Source organism: Cervus elaphus, chromosome 25, assembly GCF_910594005.1.
Source record: "Cervus elaphus chromosome 25, mCerEla1.1, whole genome shotgun sequence".
NCBI lineage: Eukaryota > Metazoa > Chordata > Mammalia > Artiodactyla > Cervidae > Cervus > Cervus elaphus.
Genome location: NC_057839.1, coordinates 53,494,563 through 53,508,787, shown reverse-complemented (window position 1 = coordinate 53,508,787; position 14,225 = coordinate 53,494,563). Strand labels below are relative to the sequence as shown.

Below are 14,225 nucleotides of genomic sequence, written 5' to 3'. Positions count from 1 at the left end.
AAGGGTGCCCACTCTCACCACTACTATTCAACATAGTTTTGGAAGTGTTGGCCACAGCAATCAGAGCAGAAAAAGAAGTAAAAGGAATCAAGATAGGAAAAGAAGAAGTGAAACTCTCGCTGTTTGCAGATGACATGATCCTCTACATAGAAAACCCTAAAGACTCTACCAGAAAATTACTAGAGCTAATCAACGAATATAGTAAAGTTGCAGGATATAAAATTAACACACAGAAATCCCTTGCATTCCTATACACTAACAATGGCATAGTCAATAAAACAGAAGTGTGTGTTTTTCTGGAACTCTCTTGCTTTGTGAATGATCCAAGGGATGCTCACAATTTGATCACTCCAAATGTTCAAGCTGGATGTAGAAAAGGCAGAGAAACCTGAGATCAAATTGCCAACATCTGTTGGATCATCAAGAAAGCAAGAGAGCTCCAGAAAAACATCTTCTGTGTTACTTAAGTCATTTAAATTCAGATATGCAGTGTCCTCAAGAGTCCTGACTCTTTACCACCCCATGGATTGCAGTGCTCCAGGCTTTCTTGTCCTTCACTGTCTCCTGGAGTTTGCCCAAACTCATGTCCATTGAGTCAGTGATGCCATTCAAACATCTTATCCTCTGCAGCCCCATTCTCCTCCCGCCTGCAATCTTTCCCAGCATCAAGGTTTTTGCCAAAGAGTCATCACTTTGAATCAGGTGGCCAAAGTACTGGAGCTTCAGCATCAGATGTTTGGGAGTGAATCTGTGACCTAAATTGAAACTGTAATATGGAGAAATAGGCAAAAACCTAAGATATGCAGATGATACCACTCTAATGGCAGAAAGTGAAGAGTAACAAAAGATCCTCTTGATAAGGGTGAAAGAACACAGTGAAGAAGCTGGCTTAAAACTCAGCATTCAGAAAACTAAGATCATGGCATCCAGTCCCTCACTTCATGGCAAAAGAAAGGAAAAGAGTGGAGACAGTAACAGATTTTCTTTTATTGGGCTCCAAAATCACTGTGGATGGTGATTGCAGCCATGAAATTAAAAGACACTTGCTTCTTGGAAGAAAAGCTATGACAAACCTAGACAGTGTATTTAAAAGCAGAGACCTCACTTTGCACAAAAAGGTCCATATGGTCAAAGCTATGCTTTTTCCAGTAGTCATGTAGGAATGTGAGAGTTGGACCACAAAGAAGTCTGAGTGCTGAAGAACTGATGCTTTCAAATTGTGGTGCTGGGGTGAACTCTTGAGAGTTCCTTGGACTGCAAGGAAATCAAACCAGTCAATCCTAAAGGAAATCAACCCTGAATATTCATTGGAAGGGCTGATGCTGAAGCTGAAACTCCAATACTTTGGCCACTTGATGCGAAGAACTGACTCATTGGAAAAGACCCTGATGCTGGGAAAGACTGAAGACAGGAGAAGTAGAGGCGACAGAGGATGAGATGGTTGGATGGCATCACCAACTCGATGGACATGAGTTTGAGCAAGCTCTGGTAGTTGGTGATGGACAGGGAAGACTGGTGTGTGGCAGTCCATGGGGTCGCAAATAGTTGGACACGACTGAGCGACTGAACTGAACTGATAAGTTAGCTCCTCCTAGGTCAGGTTTTCTTGTATCCTTTGAGAGCTTGCTTAGTTCTAGAAGACCTCTGATTCTAATTATTGGTCAGGCCTAAATAAGGTCTAAATAAGGGGTGGTAGACTTTGAGGAAAGTGGACATTTTTTGCATGGCAAGTCCATCAGGTGAATTACTGTGGGATCTTCAAGCAAGAGAAAACTAGTCTCCTCAAGCAGAAAAAGACTTTTTATTCATTTATTTATTTTTTTGCTAATGAAAGAGGCTTAGAGAAATTCAGAGTATGTTTATCAGCCTAATCCAAACCCACTCAGATGGCTTTTGATGTTTTCTGATTTTCTTGCAATGCCATGATCTAATAATTTAAAGGCATGAGCTTTTGTGTATGGTTTGTTTGTCTGTAAGCTCTCATGTACTATAACAATTATTCCATCTTATAGCTTTGTGATCAGCACCAAATAGTGAGGACAGTTATGACTTGGCTTCAAGATCTTTGCTTCAGAGGGCCCTTCATCACAAGTAAACATATTTGGTTATTTAGTTAATTTGTAAGTCACAGAATACTAGAGATTTCTAGTGTCCTGTTCACCTCTAGCAAATGGTTCACTATTATGCCATGGCCAAGGACATAATCAAATCCGTATCCTGGACTCAACATTAGTATCCTACACCATTTCTATTTTTCAACTCTTCTGGTATCAACTTCTTCAGACAGCATTGAGAAGGGAGAATAGAAACCATAACAGAAAGTTAACACATACATTGGAAGACTGAAAACACAAGAAGACACAACAGTGAGGTAAGAAAGAGATAGTAAGTGCTGAAAGCAGCTACCACCCTTAAGGCTGGGGGAACAAAGGAGAATTTCTTGGTTCTTTTTCTATGCTCTTTCAGATTCAAGTAAATGCTTTTTAAAAGTGACAGGAACAAACCTTTAATTTACACTCTGTCTTGAAGTATTTCTCCCACCTTTTTTTTTTTTAACAAAGAACTTTGAAATATTTTGTTTTGTAAGAACAGCTTATCACAGCTTAATACTTATTCAAGATATAAGAAACCTAAAACATGGAGGCGGGGACCCCCGGGGTGAGGGGAAGGCGTCTGCCTGCCTGTGCCTAGTCCTCCATTGAGGGGGGCAATGAAGTCAGTTCTGTGAGAACTGGAAACAGCAGGATGTGGGTGGTGCTGAGGTGAAGAGCAGTGTGAGGTGATTCTGTCAAGAAGAGCAAAAAAAAAAAAACAGGAAAGGAAGGGGCTAAGAGGCTTTCTTTCATTTTCCTGCCTTCCAACTCCCTCTAGTACTTCTTTAGGGAACAAGATAGAAAGCAATCTAGAAAATGAAAAATGTTGTTTCAACAGCCACCATCCATGTTAGACGGTAAGCAGGGTCACATCTGCAGTTAAAAAATACAATAATTTCATTACTGACATGATTTTACTCATAATCTCCCTGAGATATGATATTAATAAAAAATAAACATTAATAAAAAAATAAAACATATTTTTTATTCATCTCTCTAGCCACACGAATAGTTAAGAATAAATTCTCATGCCTATTAGCTTCCCCGCAATGTTTCTTGAATGACTGAATGAATGCTAGTAAGAGAGGCATTTTAAATTCCCTTTTCAAGCATTGTGGATTCAGAAGCATTTAATGCACATCAACCCTGCTGTTGTTTTTATGCCTGTGATTATGTCAATCACTTTTTTAAGTTTTTTACCCATATGATATTACTGAACCCTTGGATTATCTCTACAAGGTAAATACCATGATCTTCCTTTTTATAAAGTGGGTGAAACTCAGGCTTACAAATATTCAAAACAAAAGCCAAAACAAACAAACAAACATCTCTTCTCTAAATTTGGAGCATGAGAGAAGCCATATAACATAGTGTTTTAAAAATATATTCCAGAGATAGAAAGACCTGAATTTGAAATTCAGGCTCTCTGTTTCTCTTTTTTTCTTCTATCAAACGAATTTCAAAATTGGGCTTCAGAAATTTATTCTAAAAAACCTCCAGCCTTCTTTCTTGGCAAAAATGTTGTTGCTTTGAGTCAAAGTGTTCTGTCCTTAGTAGAAACAGTTTATCAAGGAGTATTCTTGGCAAAGAATTGGTCAGTTCTCTAGTTCCAAGCCAAGAAGTTAAAGTCATATTGATTTATGACCGAAGCACTCAATAACTAGATGGCAAAAGGATACCCTGAGTATTTCTACCAGCCAGCAAGTAAACTTTATGAAAAAGAACATTAAAAGCACATATAAATTATTAAATGAATGTCCAAAAGGGGTATTTCAGAATAAGTTAATTTACAAGAAGAAAATATGCCAAGACACATATCTACACACAGAAGAGAAGATGCTGACAGAAAGCAATGGCACTGTAAGTACTTTTTCCTATCTGTTCTTTTGCAGGACCTTTAAACATCTTCAGAGACCAGTGGTTTCATTTATGCTTCAGACAGACCTTGGTCTGGGTGTTGTTTCAAGAGACCTTCCAAAATTTAATTAGCATGTTAGTAAAACAGTTCAGTTGCTTGGCTCTTCTTTCAATACATTTTAAATTCAAATCAATGCCCCAAAAGGGAACATAAACAAATCTCCAGCTTGTATTCTGCCTTAAAGTGCTTTCTTTTACCAAATACCTTAAATTTTGTTTTCTGAGGGATATCTAATAATACACACTGTATAATGACCCTATATTTTATCCATAGCATTTTCTATCTGTTAGAGACATATACATATAGCTGAGCTAACAGATAGAAAATGCTATGGATAAATATAGGGTCATTATACAGTGTGTACCTTACCCTCATGTAGGACTTCCCCAATGGCTCAGTGGGTAAAGAATCTGCCTGCAACACAGGAGACATGGGTTCAATCCCTGGGTCAGGAAGATCCCCTGGAGAAGGAAATGGCAACCCACCCCAGTATTCTGGCCTGGAAAATCCCATGGACAGAGAAGTCTGATGGGCTTCAGTCCATGGAGTCGCAAAGAGTCGGATACATTGAGCAACTAACACATACATACTTTCATGTAAGAGCTTCCCTGGTAGCTCAGACGGTAAACAATCTGGCTGCAATGTAGGAGACCCCGGTTCAATCCCTGGGCCGGGTAGATCCCCTAGAGAAGGAAATGGCAACCCACTCCAGTACTCTTGCCTAAAGAATTCCATGGATACACCATGGGGTTGCAAAGAATCAGACACAAATAAGCAACTAGCACTTTCACCTACCCTCATGTAAGGATTAGCGCACGAGAACTTTCCACCAAATGGAATGCCCCTCTTTTGTTAAAATCAAAAGAAAAGAGGGGAAAAGGCAAGGATATTGGAGACATGATAACATTTAAAAATTTATTTACAAAGTTTATTTATAAGAATTAACATTTTGGTTTTTGTTGTGATGTCCAGTTGCCAAGTCATGTCTGACTCTTTGCAACCCCATGGACTACAGCATGCCAGGCCGCCCTGTCCACCACCATTTCCTGGAGTTGGCCCAAGTTCAAGTCCATTGAACTGGTGATGTATTCCGTCAACTAACAGGCATTAATCAGTACTATGAACACTGCACTTTAAAGAATGAAAAAAAAATTACAAAGGATTATCTTTCTCTCAGTCATATAGTTTACACAGAATGATATAATAAAGATACAATCAATGTAATGATTATTAAAGCGAGGTTTTATGTGATAAATAGTAGAGGCATTCTCAACAACAATTTGTAGAAATATTGGTAATGTTTGAATTGGTAAAGAATGAGAGGAAGACCAAATCAGTAACACTATCATAAGCAAAAATTGAAAGTTGAGAGAAAGTACTTTGGGGAAAGGGAAAAGGTAGCTTAGCTTGAGTTCAGAGTGATCACCAGTGACGTCAGAGACTGGTCAAGGCTGGATTATGAAAAAATGTCAATCTGCCTGAGGATTTTGCTTTTTAACTTATAAGTAATATAAAAGAAAATTTCAACCCATAAAAACATGGCTAGAAACTACAATAAGGAAAGGCAAAGAACGAAGAGGATTGACAAAATGAAATCAGAGTGGATGCCATTATAGTTGTTATGTTTTTGATGTATAACAAAGACTAACTGATGGTGGCTAATTTTAGGGCTTCTGTGGTGGCTCAGTGGTAAAGATCCGTCTGTCAGTGCAGAAGACACAGGTTTGGTCCCTGGGTGAGGAAGATCTCCTGGAGAAGGAAATTGAAACCCACTCCAGTATTCTTGCCTGAAAAATCCCATGCACAGAGGAGTCTGGTTGGCTACAGTCCATAGTGTTGCAAGAGTCATACACAACTTAGTGATTTTAAAAAAAATGTGTTTTATGAGTCTTTATGTCACTTAATTAAATCACAGTGCTTGAAAAATATAAAATTATGGTTATATCTGATTACTGACAAGAATTACTTAATTGTTCTTATTTATACATTCATTGGGCTTCCCTGGTGGCTTAGCTGGCAAAGAATCTGCTTGCAATGCAGGAGACCTAGGTTCAATCCCTGGGCTTGGGGAGATTCCTGGAAAAGGGAAAGGCTACCCACTCCTGTATTCTGGCCTGGAAAATTCCATGGACTACACAGAGTCCATGGTGTCACAAAGAATCGGACATAACAGAGCGACTTTCACTTTCATACATTCACTACACCAGAGCCTTAAATTGTGACTAGCAAACGTGAGTTACAAATAATGGATGGCCCCCTCTCTGTCAAATACATACCCTGTCCAATTGATTATGGACTTTGGATTATGCTTTCTGCAGATTCATAATGTCCCTTGGACTTATTCTCAACATGGCACAAACAACTATCACCAACCCAAAATATATGTCAAAAACAGCAATGAGAAATACTATATACAGATGAGAATGACTAAAATACAAACCACTGACAACAAATTCTGGGAAGGATGTGGAGCAACAAGGACTTTACTGATTGAGAATGCAAATGAATTGAAAAGCTATATTCACACAAACAACCTGCATCCGATGTTTAAAGCAAGCTTATTCAGAAACACCAAAACTTGGAAGCAACCACGATGTCTCTCAGTAGATAAATGGGTAAACAAGCTATGATTAACCTATACAATGGAATATTATTCAGCAATAAAATGAAATGAGACCAAGCTTTCAAAAGACATAAAAGAACTTAATGCATGTTACTAAGTGAAATAAGGCAATCTGAAAAGAGCCCATATTGTATGAGTTCAATCATAGGACATTATTGTAAAGACAAAATTATGCAGACAGTAAAAAGATCAGAGGTTCAGAGGGAGGAAGAGAGAGAGGCATAAATAAATAGGTGAAACACTGGAATTATAGGGCAGTGGAATTTTTGTTCAGGTATAGGTCATTTGTACATAAAACTATGCACTTTTCATAATGCATAGAATGTGCAATACAAGTACTGAACACTAATGTAAGCTATGTGGTGGTGATTTAGTCACTAAGTCATTTCCAGCTCTTGTGACCTCATGAACTGTAGCCTTACAGACTCCTCTGTTCATGAGATTTCCCAGGCAAGAATACTGGAGAGGGTTGCCATTTTCTTCTCCAGGGGATCTTTCCAACTCAGGGATTGAACCCATGTCTTCTGCTTTACAGGTGGATTCTTTACCACTGAGTCACGAGAGAATGTAATCTATAGATTTTACATAATAATATTTTATTAGTAATGGCTCATTCATCACTACAAATGCATCTTGAAAATGCCAAATAGTAATAACAGGAGAAACTAGCATGGTTAGGGAAGGAAGCTAGCAGCACAGAGAGGAGATGAAAGTAGATATGAGAAGTGTATGTCACTTTCTCTCATTTTTCAGTAAACCTAAACCTAATCTAAAAATTTAACTATTCATTAAAAAAACAGTTATATTGCAGATGTTTGAAACCCATTTGACATGTCTGCTCTAAAATGGGATATTTTCCCATTTTCTTTTTTCTAGCAATCATAGGTTAGATTTGACACTTGACTTGAGTGGTATTTGTATATCTTTTAGACAAGTAGTAATGCTCACTCTTATTTCTACCTACATCTGATCCATTCTATGATAAATAGAATGCATAATAATAACTAGTTTCTATGATTCTCAGTAGCCCTGTGGCAAAATCCTCATATATAATTTAGAGTAACTGGAATTTAATAAACAACAAGATTTAAGGATTCAGTTACATGACTCAAGACACAGTACTAATGGACATGAAACAATCCCCATTAGAAAAGACATCAGTTCAGTTCAGTCACTCAGTTGGGTCCGACTCTTTGTGACCTCATGGACTGCAGCACGCCAGGCCTCCCTGTCCATCGCCAACTCTCAGAGTTTACCCAAACTCATGTCCATTGAGTCAGTGATGCCATCCAACCATCTCATCCTCTGTCGTCCCCTTTTTCTCCTGCCTTCGTTCTTTCCCAGCATCAGGGATATTTTCAAATGAGTCAGCTCTTCGCATCAGGTGGCCAAAGTATTGGAGTTTCAACTTCAACATCAGTCCTTCTAGTGAACACCCAGCACTAATCTCCTTTAGGATGAACTGATTGGATCTCCTTGCAGTCCAAGGGACTCTCAAGAGTCTTCTCCAACACCACAGTTCAAAAGCATCAATTCTTCTATGCTTAGCTTTCTTTATAGTCCAACTCTCACATCCATACATGACCACTGGTAAAACCATAGCCTTGACTAGACTGACTTCTGTTGGCAAAGTAATGTCTCTGCTTTTCAATATGCTATCTAGGTTGGTCATAACTTTCCTTCCAAGGAGTAAGCTTCTTTTAATTTTATGACTGCAGTCACCATCTGCAGTGATTTTGGAGCCCAAAAAAATAAAGTCTGCCACTGTTTCCACTGTTTGCCCACCTATCTGCCATGAAGTGATGGGATTGGATGCCATGATCTTAATTTTCTGAATGCTGAGTTTTAAGTCAACTTTTTCACTCTCCTCTTTCACTTTCATCTAGAGGCTCTTTAGTTCTTCTTCACTTTCTGCCATAAGTGTTGTGTCATCTGCATATCTGAGGTTATTGATATTTTCTTCCAGCAATCTTGATTCCAGCTTGTGTATGGATCAATCTAAGGTCATACCTAAGCAAATTCTAATGTTACATATTTAGAGGTAATCATATTGGCCAGGTAAGTGTGTGTGCAGTGGCAGGGATTTAAGTACAGTGAGGACAAGTTATTAAAGAGGAAAATGAAAGCTATAGAACACAAATCAAGTCACCTATTAAAGGTGATTATATTTTTATCCTATTCAAACTGTATAAAAACTACACTCATATACCCACATATATATTCTCAACCAATCATGCTCACACATAGTTTCACAAAAACATATAAGCTCAGGAGTGATTTTAAAAGTGGAATTCAATTAATTGGTAGTAGCAACAACAGCAATAACTATAAGTAGATGTATACTTTCTAATTATTTACATTCTATATCTCAATCTATAAGATTAAATTCAATAGCAATGAGTTACCTTGTTTCCTGAGAAAGTCTGATATTAGGCTATGATATTAGTAGTTATCCATACCAGGCACTGATTTCTCTACTTCTCACACCTTTATAGAGATCTATCCTCATATCATATGAGGTATAGAAAGTTGCAGTTCAGTGGTATTTTTACCATTAAACATTAATATTTAACATGCAATATTATATGTGTGTGTGTGTGTGTGTATCTTAGTTCTGGGTAAAAGTTTATTATATAAAAAAGAACCACATACTGAACTTTCATGTCTTTGTCTTGGATTTTATTCAGCCCTTTCCCCATCCCCAGTGATGCTCTATCACCACTACTACTGCATGCTCAGTCACTCAGTTGTGTCTGACTCTTTGTGGGCTTATGGAATGTAGCTCACCAGGCTCCTCTGTCCATGGAATTTTCCAGGCAAGAAAACTGGAGTGGGTAGCCATTTCCTACTCCAGGGGATCTTCCTCACCTAGGGATCAAACCCTTGTCTCTTGTGTCTCCTGCATTGGCAGATGGATTATTTATCACTAGGATGACCTGGGATGCCCTGTTTTTGTTCAGTCACTAATAACAATGCTTGCGACCCCATGGATTACAGCATGCCAGGATTCTCTGTCCTTCACTACCTCCCAGAGTTTGCTCAAATTCGTGTGCATTGAGTGGGTGATGCCATCCAACCATCGCATCCTCTGCTGCTCCCTTCCTCTCCTGCCTTCAATCTTTCCCAACATCAGGGTCTTTTCCTATGATGTCCTACTTTAACATAAAAGACAGCCTCTTTTTAGAAGAAGCAAATTAAATTTCTTAAAATATTTTTCATTATTGATTACATCGACCTATAGCATTAAAATTCCCACTCAAATTTTATTACTCAATAATTCACACTAACAAAATATAATTTTGTGAGAAAAACTACATTAGACCATATACCAGCCTATTTCAGATATACTTGGGATGATTACCACATAGCTATATATATTATACTAGTTGTATTCAAAATTCACTCCTTTTAAGGTATGCAACTTTTCTGATAAAGAATAAAATCTTTACACATTTACTTTCAAAATACCGGTAAATGAAAAAAAAAAAAAAATACCAGTAAATGAAATGACTGTACTATGCCTATCTTCCCATTTTATTTAAGCAACTACTCTTCTATCCTGATAAGTCGATGAAGCTTTCAATAAAGAATTGGGATTCCATGATTCATTGTCCAGAATCCCTTCCCTCCTCACACTTTCTGACATAAACATCTCAGAAAGCAGACGTCACCTTTTCTCATTTCCTGGAGTTGTCATCATGTGATGAAAAGTCTAGACCTACCAAACAGATTGTTTTTGCACAGAGACATCATTACGTGTTGACTGATTCCCAAATAAAACAGCAGTCAAGGTACATCTTTAGCTGCTCTGGAAATGTAAGGACTGTGTTTCCATTGATTAAGAAAGGCGGAAGTGTAACTCAATGTGTATGGCTTCCACAGGGCTTCCCTGGTGACTCAGCTGGTAAAGAATCTGTCTGGAATACAGGAGACCCAGGTTCAATCCCTGGCTGGGGAAGATCCCCTGGAGAAGGAAATGGCAACACACTCCAGTATTCTTGCCTGGAGAATTCCATGGACAGAGGAGTTTGGTGAGCTATATAGTCCATGGGGTGGCAAATAGTCAGACGCGACTTAGTGACTAAACCGTGGCTTCCATAAGTGATGCAGGACATACCTTTATCCCCACAATAAGCCCTTGCATCACCCTCTGTGTACATGTATGAAAGCTTCATACAGAATGATGACGAATCTGGGGAGGCTGCACTAGTGGAAAAGAATCCACCTGCCAATGCAGGGACGCAGGTTCGATCTCTGGGTCAGGAAGACCCCCGGAGTAGGAAATGGCACTCCACTCCAGTACTTTTGCCTTGAAAATTCCATGGGCAGTGGAGCCTGGAAGGCTACAGTCCATGGGGCTGCAAAGAGTTAGATATTATTTTTATAGCGACTGAGCACAAAAACAGATTTAAAAATATAGTTCCTGAATGTGTATAGATAGTGAAACCATTCTATTATTTTCAACTCTTCTATGTCTGCTTTTGTAGAAAACAAGTAATATTCTCTTAGCTCCCTGCTGTTCTCTTCTGGAAGCAAATTGCATGTGAGCCCAGAGTCACTCATTCTGTCTACGTGGTTCACAGTTATTTGCAGACAATTGTAAAAGAAATGTCCTCCCTTTAGTTTTTTTCCTTATGTGAACATTTATGATGCTATTTGCATAATATGTAACCTTTATATTTTCTTAAAATCAGTCATTTTAATAGTTGAAGCCTCAGTTATTTTCAAAAATTAAAACTTTTATAAAGGTTGGATGCATGAGACAAGTGCTCGGGCCTGGTGCACTGGGAAGACACAGAGGGATCGGGTAGAGAGGGAGGTGGGGCGGGGGATCGGGATGGGGAATACATGTAAATCCATGGCTGATTCATGTCAATGTATGACAAAAACCACTGCAATATTGTAAAGTAATTAGCCTCCAACTAATAAAAATAAATGGAAAAAAACGAATATTTGAAGGAGAAAACTTAAAAGTATAAGATACATTCACTTTCTTGTGAAAACAAAGAACTTTTGTTGACCTGAAAAGTTTTCTTTTTGTGGAGAATAGGAGAAACCTACTTCAAGCAGCACTCCGCACTTTTAAAAACAAGGAAATACTTTAAGAAAGCAGTAAAACCTCTCACAGTGGTTTGTTGAGTATAACACAGGAAGAAAGAGCCCCCTAATGGTGCAGATATCTACAAAAAACAGAATAGGTGGTGCTTGCTCAATTCTTCTTGGTTCACTAAGCCTGAAAGACATCTGATATTATGGAAATGAATGGAAAGTCGAATAAAATGTCAGATGGAGCCCTCCAAAGATGGTATAGAAAAGTGAAAATTCCTGAGCTGCATTGACTAAATTGCTGAATTTCAGACCTAGACTGGTTTATACACATGACTGCTAGGATACATTTCTTCATGCCTGCTGAGAGGCACTGCTCTGACATGCAGGAGCCATATTAATTACATAGTTGGGAAGTGTGAAATATTATTTTTTAAAATAATGCTTTTTTTCCCCAATCAAGATATAATTTTCTTTTAAGAAAATGGGGAATCAAATCCCTCACAGGGGTAAGCACAGAATTTGTAAAATAACAAAAAAATTTAAAAAAAAGATAGAATCAAAGTAATACTGTAAGTCAAGAAGGATGCCTAAACATCAATTTAAAGAAAGTATTTTAAAAGTTTTTTTTTAAAGGAGAAGTAAGCCTAATCATGTGACAAATTAAGGATGAAGATTTATAGCTGTACATACTAAAGAATTAATTAAATTTTCTCATATAATCATACAACACAATTGAGAATTTTTTACTGTGTTTTCCCCAACAGAACCCATAAATAAATGCTATAAGGAAAATATACTGCCTAAGTACCTGACACTAATACTGTTGCAACAAAATTATGGAATTTTAAATAATTTTGTGTATTAAATATAGAAACTACAAGACCTACAAGACTAATGCACTAAATCTTAAGTATATCCTTTGTTGAAACATGTTATATTATTTGCAAAAACAATAAAATGAAAGGATTAAAACACTATTTTGTATTTGGACAAAAAGTTAGCATAATTAAACAAAATTATAACTGATTTAACATAAATGCTATATGTGGATTTGATACAATAGTGCTCATATATACATAGCTTCTCAAATATGATACCCAAAAAGATTTTTTTTAATGACTCAATTCAAAGTTAAAAAATTCAGTATTCTCCAACACATATTTCTACTCCTTTAGTCAAAATGCACTTTAAAAAGTCTGCATTAATGATACAATCATGCCCTTTTGATATGACTATTATAAATAGAAAATCTAGGTAGTTATAATATTTACTTAAAAAACATGAAAATATTATTTCACATTTGGAAAACAAAATAGATATCATAAAAAGTTGTGGTTTTCAAGTATGTAGTTATGTTCAAATACAAGTAAGGGTGAAACATACATAAATACTGCCATTCAGAGAATGGAACATGAAGAAGTTCTGCTACATTATCTGCCAAGATTGCGGCCATCACCTTCTCCTGTGAAACACTGCATACCATATTTAAAAGTTTTGTGGACTTACCACAGAAGCAAGCTTGGTTTTGATTAGAGGAGTGAGTCAGGAAACTTTACTTGAAACTGACAATCTAAACAGCTCTTAGGATACAATATCTCACTTCATTGATCCCAGACCAAATAAATTGCCATCAAAAGGTCTCACAAATCATTTTAGTTCTAGCAAGGATGAAACAAATCCTTTATGTCTGATGTCACAATGCTGCCTCGTTAGCAGTTGACATTTGTGACCTATAAACCTAAGGTTAACCAACCATATCAGTACTGCATTGCCGCAACCCACTATTCCTGTTCCATCCCATCACTTTCAGCAGAAACATGTAAAAAATCCCTGTTCGCAGAAGAGAATTTAATATGTGCAAAGTTCCCATATATTCACAGACACTTTACCAGCGCTTACCTTCACTGACACTGAAATTAACTGAGGGAACTGTAGCTCTAGTATTAGCTGAACATCTCCAGACTCATATTTCCCTGCCTGAGCTCATACTTTCTTAAGACCAAATTCTAGCTGTCAATAACCTAGCTATAATAAGATGGTAGTCTAATGCCAAATCATTTAAGACGCATCATATTTATGTTGAAGAATTAAGACTGCAATCAAAAGACAGATTTAGGGGAAAATAATCACCACTGACAATCACTGACAAGCTCACAGCAGCTTCTATGCATGAAATACAACAGAAGACATTTAATGCAGCAATGGTCCTGTCCTGCTTGGCTATTATTTTTTCAAAGTTGCTTATAACAGCCTTATATGTGAACATATTTCAGGGCTGTCACCAAAAATGCTCTTTTTCAGTGTGAACTTTGCTTATTTCTCTTCTTCACACAGATTATCTACTCATAAACTTATAATCTAGTAGTTTAATAAAACAGAAAAAGAAACTTACATTTCCCTGGAGATAAAATAGCAAATATGTTCATATAAAGATGCATTAACATATTCCTAAATCCACATGCCGGTGTACTCTATTAACTTTAAATACATCACCGGAAACTCAATTTTTAAAGCACGCAAAGCTCTGCTGTATTTTACTGTG

At 37.3% G+C, this 14,225-nt stretch overlaps 1 protein-coding gene and 1 non-coding gene across 2 annotated transcripts in view; one reads left to right on the top strand and one right to left on the bottom strand.

Annotated features, from left to right (window-relative positions):
- The window catches only part of CDH18 (cadherin 18), a 1,203,920-nt gene that overhangs the window by 1,189,397 nt on the left and 298 nt on the right, over positions 1 to 14,225 (bottom strand). The gene's annotated exons all lie outside the window — the stretch shown is intronic.
- TRNAS-GGA lies at positions 10,521 to 10,592 on the top strand. Its single transcript has one exon. It is a non-coding gene; the product is annotated as a tRNA-Ser (tRNA).